Here is a 16386-nt window from a genome sequence, read left to right as displayed (position 1 = left end):
AAAAGCATAATATCTTCGGCATGTCTCATTGCCCTTGGTGATTATTTTTTTTTACTGTTTCTATCAGTTCGTATAGGTCATGCTATTACACCATGCCCCAGATGCCTAAAAAACTGGCCTCCCAAGCCAGAGATTGTGAGTTTAAGTCTTGTCAGGGGTGGCTGAAAACAGAGTGTCCCAGCAGAAGCGTGCTGGGCCCATAACCCAGAGGCCTATAGATTGAAACCATCCTCTGCAATCCATTTTTATTTTCAGAAGTGAACTGCAACCAGGGATAAAAAAAAGCATAATATCAATGGCATGTCTCAGTGCCCTCCGTGGGTTGAAGCAGAGTGGCGCTGCGGAAACGTGATGGGCCCAGAGGTTGATGGATGAAACCATCCTCTGCAATCCATTTTTATTTTTAGAAATTAATTGCAACCATAAATAAAAAATAGCATAATTTCATGGGCATGTCTCAGTGCCCTCTGTGATTCTTTGTTTGACTGCTTCTGTCAGTTTGTATAGGTCACACTGATTACAGAGGTGCAGCGGTAGCGTGATGGCCCCGTAACCCAGAGGTCGATGGATCGAAACCACTCTCTGCTATCAAGATAGATTTAGGCAAGTACCCTAGTGGCCTAATGGATAATGCACTGCCCTTCTAAGCCAGGGATTGTGGGTTCGAGTCCCATCTGGGGTCGATGAAGGCAGTTTGGGAAAGAAGAAGAGACTTCATGTAACAAAGATGTTGAAGCTATTGAATTTTTAGAAAGGAAGTGCAAATAGAGATTAACAAAAAGTATACTTTCATGGGCATGTCTCTCTGCCCTTCGTGATTCTTTTTTTGAATCTGCTTCTATCAGTTCGTATAGGTCATGCTGATCACACAGTGCCACAGTGGCCTAAGAAACTGGCCTCCTAATCCATGTATTGTCAGTTCAAGTATTGTTTTGGGGTGCCTGAAAGTGGAGTGATGAAGCGCAAGTATGCTGAGCAGTTAACCCAGTGATTTATGGATCGAAACCATCCTCTTCTATCCAGTTTGTTTTCAGCAAACAGAAATATAAAAACTGCTAACAATCTTTATTTTTACAAATTAATTGCAACCAGCGTTCAAAAAAAGCAAAATATCATGGGCATGTCTCAGTGCCCTACGTGATTCTTTTTTTTACTGTTTCTATCAGTTCGTATAGGTCATGCTATAACACCATGCCCCAGATGCCTAAAAAACTGGCCTCCCATGCCAGGGATTGTGAGTTTAATTCTTGTCAGGGGCGGCTGCAGAGTTTCCCAGCGGAAGCGTGCTGGGCCCATAACCCAGAGGTCGATGGATGGAAACCATCCTCTGCTATCCAGTTTTATTTTTAGCAATGAAGTGCAACCATAAATGAAAAAAAGCATAATTTCATGGGCAAAGCATAATTTCATGGGCATTTCTCATTGCCTTCCATTATATATTTTCCTTACTGCTTCTATCAGTTCGTATAGGTCATTCTATCTTCGCAGTGCCCCAGTGGCCTAATGGATAAGGCACTGGCCTCCTAAGCCAGGGATTGAGGGTTCGAGTCCCTTCTGGGGTTGGTTGTGGCGCTGTGGAAACGTGCTGGGCCCAGAGGTCGATGAACTGAAGCCATCCTCACCTAACAATTTTTATTTTTAGAAATTAATTGCAACCAGCGTTCAAAAAAAGCATAATATCTTCGGCATGTCTCATTGCCCTTGGTGATTCTTTTTTTTACTGCTTCTATCAGTTCGTATAGGTCATGCTATTACACCATGCCCCAGATGCCTAAAAAACTGGCCTCCCATTCCAGGGATTGAGCTTTCGAGTCCCTTCTGGGGTGGGTTGTGGCGCTGTGGAAACGAGCTGGGCCCAGAGGTTGATGACCTGAAGCCATCCTCAGCTAACAATTTTTATTTTTAGAAATTAATTGCAACCAGCGATCAAAAAAAGCATAATATCTTCGGCATGTCTCATTGCCCTTGGTGATTCTTTTTTTTACTGCTTCTATCAGTTCGTATAGGTCATGCTATTACACCATGCCCCAGATGCCTAAAAAACTGGCCTCCCATGCCAGGGATTGAGCTTTCGAGTCCCTTCTGGGGTGGGTTGTGGCGCTGTGGAAACGAGCTGGGCCCAGAGGTTGATGACCTGAAGCCATCCTCAGCTAACAATTTTTATTTTTAGAAATTAATTGCAACCAGCGATCAAAAAAAGCATAATATCTTCGGCATGTCTCATTGCCCTTGGTGATTCTTTTTTTTACTGTTTCTATCAGTTCGTATAGGTCATGCTATTACACCATGCCCCAGATGCCTAAAAAAACTGGCCTCCCAAGCCAGAGATTGTGAGTTTAAGTCTTGTCAGGGGTGGCTGAAAACAGAGTGTCCCAGCGGAAGCGTGCTGGGCCCATAACCCAGAGGCCTATAGATTGAAACCATCCTCTGCAATCCATTTTTATTTTCAGAAATGAACTGCAACCAGGGATAAAAAAAAGCATAATAGCAATGGCATGTCTCAGTGCCCTCCGTGGGTTGAAGCAGAGTGGCGCTGCGGTAACATGATGGGCCCAGAGGTTGATGGATGAAACCATCCTCTGCAATCCATTTTTATTTTTAGAAATTGATTGCAACCATAAATAAAAAATAGCATAATTTCATGGGCATGTCTCAGTGCCCTCTGTGATTCTTTGTTTGACTGCTTCTGTCAGTTTGTATAGGTCACACTGATTACAGAGGTGCAGAGGTAGCGTGATGGCCCCGTAACCCAGAGGTCGATGGATCGAAACCACTCTCTGCTATCAAGATAGCTTTTGGCAAGTACCCTAGTGGCCTAATGGATAAGGCACTGGCCTTCTAAGCCAGGGATTGTGGGTTCGAGTCCCATCTGGGGTGGATGAAGGCAGTTTGGGAAAGAAGAAGAGAGTTCATGTAACAAAGATGTTCAAGCTATTGAATTTTCAGAAATGAAGTGCAAATAGGGATTAACAAAAAGTATACTTTCATGGGCATGTCTCTCTGCCCTTCGTGCTTCTTTTTTTTAATCTGCTTCTATCAGTTCGTATAGGTCATGCTGATCACACAGTGCCACAGTGGCCTAAGAAACTGGCCTCCTAATCCATGTATTGTGAGTTCAAGTATTATTTTGGGGTGCCTGAAAGTGGAGTGATGAAGTGCAAGTATGCTGAGCAGTTAACCCAGTGATTTATGGATCGAAACCATCCTCTTCTATCCAGTTTGTTTTCAGCAAACAGAAATATAAAAACTGCTAACAATCTTTATTTTTACAAATTAATTGCAACCAGCGTTCAAAAAAAGCAAAATATCATGGGCATGTCTCAGTGCCCTACGTGATTCTTTTTTTTACTGTTTCTATCAGTTCGTATAGGTCATGCTATAACACCATGCCCCAGATGCCTAAAAAACTGGCCTCCCATGCCAGGGATTGTGAGTTTAATTCTTGTCAGGGGCGGCTGCAGAGTTTCCCAGCGGAAGCGTGCTGGGCCCATAACCCAGAGGTCGATGGATGGAAACCATCCTCTGCTATCCAGTTTTATTTGTAGCAATGAAGTGCAACCATAAATCAAAAAAAGCATAATTTCATGGGCAAAGCATAATTTCATGGGCATTTCTCATTGCCTTCCATTATATATTTTCCTTACTGCTTCTATCAGTTCGTATAGGTCATTCTATCTTCGCAGTGCCCCAGTGGCCTAATGGATAAGGCACTGGCCTCCTAAGCCAGGGATTGAGGGTTCGAGTCCCTTCTGGGGTGGGTTGTGGCGCTGTGGAAACGAGCTGGGCCCCGAGGTTGATGACCTGAAGCCATCCTCAGCTAACAATTTTTATTTTTAGAAATTAATTGCAACCAGCGATCAAAAAAAGCATAATATCTTCGGCATGTCTCATTGCCCTTGGTGATTCTTTTTTTTACTGTTTCTATCAGTTCGTATAGGTCATGCTATTACACCATGCCCCAGATGCCTAAAAAAACTGGCCTCCCAAGCCAGAGATTGTGAGTTTAAGTCTTGTCAGGGGTGGCTGAAAACAGAGTGTCCCAGCAGAAGCGTGCTGGGCCCATAACCCAGAGGCCTATAGATTGAAACCATCCTCTGCAATCCATTTTTATTTTCAGAAATGAACTGCAACCAGGGATAAAAAAAAGCATAATAGCAATGGCATGTCTCAGTGCCCTCCGTGGGTTGAAGCAGAGTGGCGCTGCGGTAACGTGATGGGCCCAGAGGTTGATGGATGAAACCATCCTCTGCAATCCATTTTTATTTTTAGAAATTGATTGCAACCATAAATAAAAAATAGCATAATTTCATGGGCATGTGTCAGTGCCCTCTGTGATTCTTTGTTTGACTGCTTCTGTCAGTTTGTATAGGTCAAACTGATTACAGAGGTGCAGAGGTAGCGTGATGGCCCCGTAACCCAGAGGTCGATGGATCGAAACCACTCTCTGCTATCAAGATAGATTTTGCCAAGTACCCTAGTGGCCTAATGGATAAGGCACTGGCCTTCTAAGCCAGGGATTGTGGGTTCGAGTCCCATCTGGGTTGGATGAAGGCAGTTTGGGAAAGAAGAAGAGAGTTCATGTAACAAAGATGTTCAAGCTATTGAATTTTCAGAAATGAAGTGCAAATAGGGATTAACAAAAAGTATACTTTCATGGGCATGTCTCTCTGCCCTTCGTGCTTCTTTTTTTTAATCTGCTTCTATCAGTTCGTATAGGTCATGCTGATCACACAGTGCCACAGTGGCCTAAGAAACTGGCCTCCTAATCCATGTATTGTGAGTTCAAGTATTATTTTGGGGTGCCTGAAAGTGGAGTGATGAAGTGCAAGTATGCTGAGCAGTTAACCCAGTGATTTATGGATCGAAACCATCCTCTTCTATCCAGTTTGTTTTCAGCAAACAGAAATATAAAAACTGCTAACAATCTTTCTTTTTACAAATTAATTGCAACCAGCGTTCAAAAAAAGCAAAATATCATGGGCATGTCTCAGTGCCCTACGTGATTCTTTTTTTTACTGTTTCTATAAGTTCGTATAGGTCATGCTATAACACCATGCCCCAGATGCCTAAAAAACTGGCCTCCCATGCCAGGGATTGTGAGTTTAATTCTTGTCAGGGGCGGCTGCAGAGTTTCCCAGCGGAAGCGTGCTGGGCCCATAACCCAGAGGTCGATGGATGGAAACCATCCTCTGCTATCCAGTTTTATTTTTAGCAATGAAGTGCAACCATAAATGAAAAAAAGCATAATTTCATGGGCAAAGCATAATTTCATGGGCATTTCTCATTGCCTTCCATTATATATTTTCCTTACTGCTTCTATCAGTTCGTATAGGTCATTCTATCTTCGCAGTGCCCCAGTGGCCTAATGGATAAGGCACTGGCCTCCTAAGCCAGGGATTGAGGGTTCGAGTCCCTTCTGGGGTTGGTTGTGGCGCTGTGGAAACGTGCTGGGCCCAGAGGTCGATGAACTGAAGCCATCCTCACCTAACAATTTTTATTTTTAGAAATTAATTGCAACCAGCGTTCAAAAAAAGCATAATATCTTCGGCATGTCTCATTGCCCTTGGTGATTCTTTTTTTTACTGCTTCTATCAGTTCGTATAGGTCATGCTATTACACCATGCCCCAGATGCCTAAAAAACTGGCCTCCCATTCCAGGGATTGAGCTTTCGAGTCCCTTCTGGGGTGGGTTGTGGCGCTGTGGAAACGAGCTGGGCCCAGAGGTTGATGACCTGAAGCCATCCTCAGCTAACAATTTTTATTTTTAGAAATTAATTGCAACCAGCGATCAAAAAAAGCATAATATCTTCGGCATGTCTCATTGCCCTTGGTGATTCTTTTTTTTACTGCTTCTATCAGTTCGTATAGGTCATGCTATTACACCATGCCCCAGATGCCTAAAAAACTGGCCTCCCATGCCAGGGATTGAGCTTTCGAGTCCCTTCTGGGGTGGGTTGTGGCGCTGTGGAAACGAGCTGGGCCCAGAGGTTGATGACCTGAAGCCATCCTCAGCTAACAATTTTTATTTTTAGAAATTAATTGCAACCAGCGATCAAAAAAAGCATAATATCTTCGGCATGTCTCATTGCCCTTGGTGATTCTTTTTTTTACTGTTTCTATCAGTTCGTATAGGTCATGCTATTACACCATGCCCCAGATGCCTAAAAAAACTGGCCTCCCAAGCCAGAGATTGTGAGTTTAAGTCTTGTCAGGGGTGGCTGAAAACAGAGTGTCCCAGCGGAAGCGTGCTGGGCCCATAACCCAGAGGCCTATAGATTGAAACCATCCTCTGCAATCCATTTTTATTTTCAGAAATGAACTGCAACCAGGGATAAAAAAAAGCATAATAGCAATGGCATGTCTCAGTGCCCTCCGTGGGTTGAAGCAGAGTGGCGCTGCGGTAACATGATGGGCCCAGAGGTTGATGGATGAAACCATCCTCTGCAATCCATTTTTATTTTTAGAAATTGATTGCAACCATAAATAAAAAATAGCATAATTTCATGGGCATGTCTCAGTGCCCTCTGTGATTCTTTGTTTGACTGCTTCTGTCAGTTTGTATAGGTCACACTGATTACAGAGGTGCAGAGGTAGCGTGATGGCCCCGTAACCCAGAGGTCGATGGATCGAAACCACTCTCTGCTATCAAGATAGCTTTTGGCAAGTACCCTAGTGGCCTAATGGATAAGGCACTGGCCTTCTAAGCCAGGGATTGTGGGTTCGAGTCCCATCTGGGGTGGATGAAGGCAGTTTGGGAAAGAAGAAGAGAGTTCATGTAACAAAGATGTTCAAGCTATTGAATTTTCAGAAATGAAGTGCAAATAGGGATTAACAAAAAGTATACTTTCATGGGCATGTCTCTCTGCCCTTCGTGCTTCTTTTTTTTAATCTGCTTCTATCAGTTCGTATAGGTCATGCTGATCACACAGTGCCACAGTGGCCTAAGAAACTGGCCTCCTAATCCATGTATTGTGAGTTCAAGTATTATTTTGGGGTGCCTGAAAGTGGAGTGATGAAGTGCAAGTATGCTGAGCAGTTAACCCAGTGATTTATGGATCGAAACCATCCTCTTCTATCCAGTTTGTTTTCAGCAAACAGAAATATAAAAACTGCTAACAATCTTTATTTTTACAAATTAATTGCAACCAGCGTTCAAAAAAAGCAAAATATCATGGGCATGTCTCAGTGCCCTACGTGATTCTTTTTTTTACTGTTTCTATCAGTTCGTATAGGTCATGCTATAACACCATGCCCCAGATGCCTAAAAAACTGGCCTCCCATGCCAGGGATTGTGAGTTTAATTCTTGTCAGGGGCGGCTGCAGAGTTTCCCAGCGGAAGCGTGCTGGGCCCATAACCCAGAGGTCGATGGATGGAAACCATCCTCTGCTATCCAGTTTTATTTGTAGCAATGAAGTGCAACCATAAATCAAAAAAAGCATAATTTCATGGGCAAAGCATAATTTCATGGGCATTTCTCATTGCCTTCCATTATATATTTTCCTTACTGCTTCTATCAGTTCGTATAGGTCATTCTATCTTCGCAGTGCCCCAGTGGCCTAATGGATAAGGCACTGGCCTCCTAAGCCAGGGATTGAGGGTTCGAGTCCCTTCTGGGGTGGGTTGTGGCGCTGTGGAAACGAGCTGGGCCCCGAGGTTGATGACCTGAAGCCATCCTCAGCTAACAATTTTTATTTTTAGAAATTAATTGCAACCAGCGATCAAAAAAAGCATAATATCTTCGGCATGTCTCATTGCCCTTGGTGATTCTTTTTTTTACTGTTTCTATCAGTTCGTATAGGTCATGCTATTACACCATGCCCCAGATGCCTAAAAAAACTGGCCTCCCAAGCCAGAGATTGTGAGTTTAAGTCTTGTCAGGGGTGGCTGAAAACAGAGTGTCCCAGCAGAAGCGTGCTGGGCCCATAACCCAGAGGCCTATAGATTGAAACCATCCTCTGCAATCCATTTTTATTTTCAGAAATGAACTGCAACCAGGGATAAAAAAAAGCATAATAGCAATGGCATGTCTCAGTGCCCTCCGTGGGTTGAAGCAGAGTGGCGCTGCGGTAACGTGATGGGCCCAGAGGTTGATGGATGAAACCATCCTCTGCAATCCATTTTTATTTTTAGAAATTGATTGCAACCATAAATAAAAAATAGCATAATTTCATGGGCATGTGTCAGTGCCCTCTGTGATTCTTTGTTTGACTGCTTCTGTCAGTTTGTATAGGTCAAACTGATTACAGAGGTGCAGAGGTAGCGTGATGGCCCCGTAACCCAGAGGTCGATGGATCGAAACCACTCTCTGCTATCAAGATAGATTTTGCCAAGTACCCTAGTGGCCTAATGGATAAGGCACTGGCCTTCTAAGCCAGGGATTGTGGGTTCGAGTCCCATCTGGGTTGGATGAAGGCAGTTTGGGAAAGAAGAAGAGAGTTCATGTAACAAAGATGTTCAAGCTATTGAATTTTCAGAAATGAAGTGCAAATAGGGATTAACAAAAAGTATACTTTCATGGGCATGTCTCTCTGCCCTTCGTGCTTCTTTTTTTTAATCTGCTTCTATCAGTTCGTATAGGTCATGCTGATCACACAGTGCCACAGTGGCCTAAGAAACTGGCCTCCTAATCCATGTATTGTGAGTTCAAGTATTATTTTGGGGTGCCTGAAAGTGGAGTGATGAAGTGCAAGTATGCTGAGCAGTTAACCCAGTGATTTATGGATCGAAACCATCCTCTTCTATCCAGTTTGTTTTCAGCAAACAGAAATATAAAAACTGCTAACAATCTTTCTTTTTACAAATTAATTGCAACCAGCGTTCAAAAAAAGCAAAATATCATGGGCATGTCTCAGTGCCCTACGTGATTCTTTTTTTTACTGTTTCTATAAGTTCGTATAGGTCATGCTATAACACCATGCCCCAGATGCCTAAAAAACTGGCCTCCCATGCCAGGGATTGTGAGTTTAATTCTTGTCAGGGGCGGCTGCAGAGTTTCCCAGCGGAAGCGTGCTGGGCCCATAACCCAGAGGTCGATGGATGGAAACCATCCTCTGCTATCCAGTTTTATTTTTAGCAATGAAGTGCAACCATAAATGAAAAAAAGCATAATTTCATGGGCAAAGCATAATTTCATGGGCATTTCTCATTGCCTTCCATTATATATTTTCCTTACTGCTTCTATCAGTTCGTATAGGTCATTCTATCGCCGCAGTGCCCCAGTGTCCTAACGGATAAGGCACTGGCCTCCTAAGCCAGGGATTGAGGGTTCGAGTCCCTTCTGGGGTGGGTTGTGGCGCTGTGGAAACGTGCTGGGCCCAGAGGTCGATGAACTGAAGCCATCCTCACCTAACAATTTTTATTTTTAGAAATTAATTGCAACCAGCGATCAAAAAAAGCATAATATCTTCGGCATGTCTCATTGCCCTTGGTGATTCTTTTTTTTTACTGTTTCTATCAGTTCGTATAGGTCATGCTATTACACCATGCCCCAGATGCATAAAAAACTGGCCTCCCATGCCAGGGATTGTGAGTTTAAGTCTTGTCAGGGGTGGCTGAAAACAGAGTGTCCCAGCGGAAGCGTGCTGGGCCCATAACCCAGAGGCCTATAGATTGAAACCATCCTCTGCAATCCATTTTTATTTTCAGAAATGAACTGCAACCAGGGATAAAAAAAAGCATAATAGCAATGGCATGTCTCAGTGCCCTCCGTGGGTTGAAGCAGAGTGGCGCTGCGGAAACGTGATGGGCCCAGAGGTTGATGGATGAAACCATCCTCTGCAATCCATTTTTATTTTTAGAAATTGATTGCAACCATAAATAAAAAATAGCATAATTTCATGGGCATGTCTCAGTGCCCTCTGTGATTCTTTGTTTGACTGCTTCTGTCAGTTTGTATAGGTCACACTGATTACAGAGGTGCAGAGGTAGCGTGATGGCCCCGTAACCCAGAGGTCGATGGATCGAAACCACTCTCTGCTATCAAGATAGCTTTTGGCAAGTACCCTAGTGGCCTAATGGATAAGGCCTTCTAAGCCAGGGATTGTGGGTTCGAGTCCCATCTGGGGTGGATGAAGGCAGTTTGGGAAAGAAGAAGAGAGTTCATGTAACAAAGATGTTCAAGCTATTGAATTTTCAGAAATGAAGTGCAAATAGGGATTAACAAAAAGTATACTTTCATGGGCATGTCTCTCTGCCCTTCGTGCTTCTTTTTTTTAATCTGCTTCTATCAGTTCGTATAGGTCATGCTGATCACACAGTGCCACAGTGGCCTAAGAAACTGGCCTCCTAATCCATGTATTGTGAGTTCAAGTATTATTTTGGGGTGCCTGAAAGTGGAGTGATGAAGTGCAAGTATGCTGAGCAGTTAACCCAGTGATTTATGGATCGAAACCATCCTCTTCTATCCAGTTTGTTTTCAGCAAACAGAAATATAAAAACTGCTAACAATCTTTATTTTTACAAATTAATTGCAACCAGCGTTCAAAAAAAGCAAAATATCATGGGCATGTCTCAGTGCCCTACGTGATTCTTTTTTTTACTGTTTCTATCAGTTCGTATAGGTCATGCTATAACACCATGCCCCAGATGCCTAAAAAACTGGCCTCCCATGCCAGGGATTGTGAGTTTAATTCTTGTCAGGGGCGGCTGCAGAGTTTCCCAGCGGAAGCGTGCTGGGCCCATAACCCAGAGGTCGATGGATGGAAACCATCCTCTGCTATCCAGTTTTATTTGTAGCAATGAAGTGCAACCATAAATCAAAAAAAGCATAATTTCATGGGCAAAGCATAATTTCATGGGCATTTCTCATTGCCTTCCATTATATATTTTCCTTACTGCTTCTATCAGTTCGTATAGGTCATTCTATCTTCGCAGTGCCCCAGTGGCCTAATGGATAAGGCACTGGCCTCCTAAGCCAGGGATTGAGGGTTCGAGTCCCTTCTGGGGTGGGTTGTGGCGCTGTGGAAACGAGCTGGGCCCCGAGGTTGATGACCTGAAGCCATCCTCAGCTAACAATTTTTATTTTTAGAAATTAATTGCAACCAGCGATCAAAAAAAGCATAATATCTTCGGCATGTCTCATTGCCCTTGGTGATTCTTTTTTTTACTGTTTCTATCAGTTCGTATAGGTCATGCTATTACACCATGCCCCAGATGCCTAAAAAAACTGGCCTCCCAAGCCAGAGATTGTGAGTTTAAGTCTTGTCAGGGGTGGCTGAAAACAGAGTGTCCCAGCAGAAGCGTGCTGGGCCCATAACCCAGAGGCCTATAGATTGAAACCATCCTCTGCAATCCATTTTTATTTTCAGAAATGAACTGCAACCAGGGATAAAAAAAAGCATAATAGCAATGGCATGTCTCAGTGCCCTCCGTGGGTTGAAGCAGAGTGGCGCTGCGGTAACGTGATGGGCCCAGAGGTTGATGGATGAAACCATCCTCTGCAATCCATTTTTATTTTTAGAAATTAATTGCAACCATAAATAAAAAATAGCATAATTTCATGGGCATGTCTCAGTGCCCTCTGTGATTCTTTGTTTGACTGCTTCTGTCAGTTTGTATAGGTCACACTGATTACAGAGGTGCAGCGGTAGCGTGATGGCCCCGTAACCCAGAGGTCGATGGATCGAAACCACTCTCTGCTATCAAGATAGATTTAGGCAAGTACCCTAGTGGCCTAATGGATAATGCACTGCCCTTCTAAGCCAGGGATTGTGGGTTCGAGTCCCATCTGGGGTCGATGAAGGCAGTTTGGGAAAGAAGAAGAGACTTCATGTAACAAAGATGTTGAAGCTATTGAATTTTTAGAAAGGAAGTGCAAATAGAGATTAACAAAAAGTATACTTTCATGGGCATGTCTCTCTGCCCTTCGTGATTCTTTTTTTGAATCTGCTTCTATCAGTTCGTATAGGTCATGCTGATCACACAGTGCCACAGTGGCCTAAGAAACTGGCCTCCTAATCCATGTATTGTCAGTTCAAGTATTGTTTTGGGGTGCCTGAAAGTGGAGTGATGAAGCGCAAGTATGCTGAGCAGTTAACCCAGTGATTTATGGATCGAAACCATCCTCTTCTATCCAGTTTGTTTTCAGCAAACAGAAATATAAAAACTGCTAACAATCTTTATTTTTACAAATTAATTGCAACCAGCGTTCAAAAAAAGCAAAATATCATGGGCATGTCTCAGTGCCCTACGTGATTCTTTTTTTTACTGTTTCTATCAGTTCGTATAGGTCATGCTATAACACCATGCCCCAGATGCCTAAAAAACTGGCCTCCCATGCCAGGGATTGTGAGTTTAATTCTTGTCAGGGGCGGCTGCAGAGTTTCCCAGCGGAAGCGTGCTGGGCCCATAACCCAGAGGTCGATGGATGGAAACCATCCTCTGCTATCCAGTTTTATTTTTAGCAATGAAGTGCAACCATAAATGAAAAAAAGCATAATTTCATGGGCAAAGCATAATTTCATGGGCATTTCTCATTGCCTTCCATTATATATTTTCCTTACTGCTTCTATCAGTTCGTATAGGTCATTCTATCTTCGCAGTGCCCCAGTGGCCTAATGGATAAGGCACTGGCCTCCTAAGCCAGGGATTGAGGGTTCGAGTCCCTTCTGGGGTTGGTTGTGGCGCTGTGGAAACGTGCTGGGCCCAGAGGTCGATGAACTGAAGCCATCCTCACCTAACAATTTTTATTTTTAGAAATTAATTGCAACCAGCGTTCAAAAAAAGCATAATATCTTCGGCATGTCTCATTGCCCTTGGTGATTCTTTTTTTTACTGCTTCTATCAGTTCGTATAGGTCATGCTATTACACCATGCCCCAGATGCCTAAAAAACTGGCCTCCCATGCCAGGGATTGAGCTTTCGAGTCCCTTCTGGGGTGGGTTGTGGCGCTGTGGAAACGAGCTGGGCCCAGAGGTTGATGACCTGAAGCCATCCTCAGCTAACAATTTTTATTTTTAGAAATTAATTGCAACCAGCGATCAAAAAAAGCATAATATCTTCGGCATGTCTCATTGCCCTTGGTGATTCTTTTTTTTACTGCTTCTATCAGTTCGTATAGGTCATGCTATTACACCATGCCCCAGATGCCTAAAAAACTGGCCTCCCATGCCAGGGATTGAGCTTTCGAGTCCCTTCTGGGGTGGGTTGTGGCGCTGTGGAAACGAGCTGGGCCCAGAGGTTGATGACCTGAAGCCATCCTCAGCTAACAATTTTTATTTTTAGAAATTAATTGCAACCAGCGATCAAAAAAAGCATAATATCTTCGGCATGTCTCATTGCCCTTGGTGATTCTTTTTTTTACTGTTTCTATCAGTTCGTATAGGTCATGCTATTACACCATGCCCCAGATGCCTAAAAAAACTGGCCTCCCAAGCCAGAGATTGTGAGTTTAAGTCTTGTCAGGGGTGGCTGAAAACAGAGTGTCCCAGCGGAAGCGTGCTGGGCCCATAACCCAGAGGCCTATAGATTGAAACCATCCTCTGCAATCCATTTTTATTTTCAGAAATGAACTGCAACCAGGGATAAAAAAAAGCATAATAGCAATGGCATGTCTCAGTGCCCTCCGTGGGTTGAAGCAGAGTGGCGCTGCGGTAACATGATGGGCCCAGAGGTTGATGGATGAAACCATCCTCTGCAATCCATTTTTATTTTTAGAAATTGATTGCAACCATAAATAAAAAATAGCATAATTTCATGGGCATGTCTCAGTGCCCTCTGTGATTCTTTGTTTGACTGCTTCTGTCAGTTTGTATAGGTCACACTGATTACAGAGGTGCAGAGGTAGCGTGATGGCCCCGTAACCCAGAGGTCGATGGATCGAAACCACTCTCTGCTATCAAGATAGCTTTTGGCAAGTACCCTAGTGGCCTAATGGATAAGGCACTGGCCTTCTAAGCCAGGGATTGTGGGTTCGAGTCCCATCTGGGGTGGATGAAGGCAGTTTGGGAAAGAAGAAGAGAGTTCATGTAACAAAGATGTTCAAGCTATTGAATTTTCAGAAATGAAGTGCAAATAGGGATTAACAAAAAGTATACTTTCATGGGCATGTCTCTCTGCCCTTCGTGCTTCTTTTTTTTAATCTGCTTCTATCAGTTCGTATAGGTCATGCTGATCACACAGTGCCACAGTGGCCTAAGAAACTGGCCTCCTAATCCATGTATTGTGAGTTCAAGTATTATTTTGGGGTGCCTGAAAGTGGAGTGATGAAGTGCAAGTATGCTGAGCAGTTAACCCAGTGATTTATGGATCGAAACCATCCTCTTCTATCCAGTTTGTTTTCAGCAAACAGAAATATAAAAACTGCTAACAATCTTTATTTTTACAAATTAATTGCAACCAGCGTTCAAAAAAAGCAAAATATCATGGGCATGTCTCAGTGCCCTACGTGATTCTTTTTTTTACTGTTTCTATCAGTTCGTATAGGTCATGCTATAACACCATGCCCCAGATGCCTAAAAAACTGGCCTCCCATGCCAGGGATTGTGAGTTTAATTCTTGTCAGGGGCGGCTGCAGAGTTTCCCAGCGGAAGCGTGCTGGGCCCATAACCCAGAGGTCGATGGATGGAAACCATCCTCTGCTATCCAGTTTTATTTTTAGCAATGAAGTGCAACCATAAATCAAAAAAAGCATAATTTCATGGGCAAAGCATAATTTCATGGGCATTTCTCATTGCCTTCCATTATATATTTTCCTTACTGCTTCTATCAGTTTGTATAGGTCATTCTATCTTTGCAGTGCCCCAGTGGCCTAATGGATAAGGCACTGGCCTCCTAAGCCAGGGATTGAGGGTTCGAGTCCCTTCTGGGGTGGGTTGTGGCACTGTGGAAACGTGCTGGGCCCAGAGGTCGATGAACTGAAGCCATCCTCAGCTAACAATTTTTATTTTTAGAAATTAATTGCAACCAGCGATCAAAAAAAGCATAATATCTTCGGCATGTCTCATTGCCCTTGGTGATTCTTTTTTTTACTGTTTCTATCAGTTCGTATAGGTCATGCTATTACACCATGCCCCAGATGCCTAAAAAAACTGGCCTCCCAAGCCAGAGATTGTGAGTTTAAGTCTTGTCAGGGGTGGCTGAAAACAGAGTGTCCCAGCAGAAGCGTGCTGGGCCCATAACCCAGAGGCCTATAGATTGAAACCATCCTCTGCAATCCATTTTTATTTTCAGAAATGAACTGCAACCAGGGATAAAAAAAAGCATAATAGCAATGGCATGTCTCAGTGCCCTCCGTGGGTTGAAGCAGAGTGGCGCTGCGGTAACGTGATGGGCCCAGAGGTTGATGGATGAAACCATCCTCTGCAATCCATTTTTATTTTTAGAAATTAATTGCAACCATAAATAAAAAATAGCATAATTTCATGGGCATGTCTCAGTGCCCTCTGTGATTCTTTGTTTGACTGCTTCTGTCAGTTTGTATAGGTCACACTGATTACAGAGGTGCAGCGGTAGCGTGATGGCCCCGTAACCCAGAGGTCGATGGATCGAAACCACTCTCTGCTATCAAGATAGATTTAGGCAAGTACCCTAGTGGCCTAATGGATAATGCACTGCCCTTCTAAGCCAGGGATTGTGGGTTCGAGTCCCATCTGGGGTCGATGAAGGCAGTTTGGGAAAGAAGAAGAGACTTCATGTAACAAAGATGTTGAAGCTATTGAATTTTTAGAAAGGAAGTGCAAATAGAGATTAACAAAAAGTATACTTTCATGGGCATGTCTCTCTGCCCTTCGTGATTCTTTTTTTGAATCTGCTTCTATCAGTTCGTATAGGTCATGCTGATCACACAGTGCCACAGTGGCCTAAGAAACTGGCCTCCTAATCCATGTATTGTCAGTTCAAGTATTGTTTTGGGGTGCCTGAAAGTGGAGTGATGAAGCGCAAGTATGCTGAGCAGTTAACCCAGTGATTTATGGATCGAAACCATCCTCTTCTATCCAGTTTGTTTTCAGCAAACAGAAATATAAAAACTGCTAACAATCTTTATTTTTACAAATTAATTGCAACCAGCGTTCAAAAAAAGCAAAATATCATGGGCATGTCTCAGTGCCCTACGTGATTCTTTTTTTTACTGTTTCTATCAGTTCGTATAGGTCATGCTATAACACCATGCCCCAGATGCCTAAAAAACTGGCCTCCCATGCCAGGGATTGTGAGTTTAATTCTTGTCAGGGGCGGCTGCAGAGTTTCCCAGCGGAAGCGTGCTGGGCCCATAACCCAGAGGTCGATGGATGGAAACCATCCTCTGCTATCCAGTTTTATTTTTAGCAATGAAGTGCAACCATAAATGAAAAAAAGCATAATTTCATGGGCAAAGCATAATTTCATGGGCATTTCTCATTGCCTTCCATTATATATTTTCCTTACTGCTTCTATCAGTTCGTATAGGT

General features: G+C 43.4%; 10 non-coding genes across 10 annotated transcripts; all 10 read left to right on the top strand.

The window, feature by feature from the left end:
* Positions 1-1489: 1489 nt before the first annotated feature.
* On the top strand, positions 1490-1562 carry trnar-ccu (transfer RNA arginine (anticodon CCU)). Its single transcript has one exon. It is a non-coding gene; the product is annotated as a tRNA-Arg (tRNA).
* Positions 1563-2804: 1242 nt separating this feature from the next.
* On the top strand, positions 2805-2877 carry trnar-ucu (transfer RNA arginine (anticodon UCU)). The gene has a single exon. It is a non-coding gene; the product is annotated as a tRNA-Arg (tRNA).
* Positions 2878-3684: 807 nt separating this feature from the next.
* trnar-ccu (transfer RNA arginine (anticodon CCU)) lies at positions 3685-3757 on the top strand. The gene has a single exon. It is a non-coding gene; the product is annotated as a tRNA-Arg (tRNA).
* A 1594-nt stretch (positions 3758-5351) lies between these two features.
* trnar-ccu (transfer RNA arginine (anticodon CCU)) lies at positions 5352-5424 on the top strand. The gene has a single exon. It is a non-coding gene; the product is annotated as a tRNA-Arg (tRNA).
* A 1242-nt stretch (positions 5425-6666) lies between these two features.
* On the top strand, positions 6667-6739 carry trnar-ucu (transfer RNA arginine (anticodon UCU)). Its single transcript has one exon. It is a non-coding gene; the product is annotated as a tRNA-Arg (tRNA).
* Positions 6740-7546: 807 nt separating this feature from the next.
* Positions 7547-7619, top strand: trnar-ccu (transfer RNA arginine (anticodon CCU)). The gene has a single exon. It is a non-coding gene; the product is annotated as a tRNA-Arg (tRNA).
* Positions 7620-10874: 3255 nt separating this feature from the next.
* Positions 10875-10947, top strand: trnar-ccu (transfer RNA arginine (anticodon CCU)). Its single transcript has one exon. It is a non-coding gene; the product is annotated as a tRNA-Arg (tRNA).
* Positions 10948-12541: 1594 nt separating this feature from the next.
* Positions 12542-12614, top strand: trnar-ccu (transfer RNA arginine (anticodon CCU)). Its single transcript has one exon. It is a non-coding gene; the product is annotated as a tRNA-Arg (tRNA).
* Positions 12615-13856: 1242 nt separating this feature from the next.
* Positions 13857-13929, top strand: trnar-ucu (transfer RNA arginine (anticodon UCU)). The gene has a single exon. It is a non-coding gene; the product is annotated as a tRNA-Arg (tRNA).
* Positions 13930-14736: 807 nt separating this feature from the next.
* On the top strand, positions 14737-14809 carry trnar-ccu (transfer RNA arginine (anticodon CCU)). Its single transcript has one exon. It is a non-coding gene; the product is annotated as a tRNA-Arg (tRNA).
* Positions 14810-16386: the final 1577 nt, after the last annotated feature.

The sequence above is a fragment of the Salmo salar genome, chromosome 07 (assembly GCF_965601325.2).
Source record: "Salmo salar chromosome 07, fSalSal1, whole genome shotgun sequence".
Classification (NCBI taxonomy): Eukaryota; Metazoa; Chordata; class Actinopteri; order Salmoniformes; family Salmonidae; genus Salmo; species Salmo salar.
This window is presented reverse-complemented; position numbering and strand designations above follow the sequence as displayed.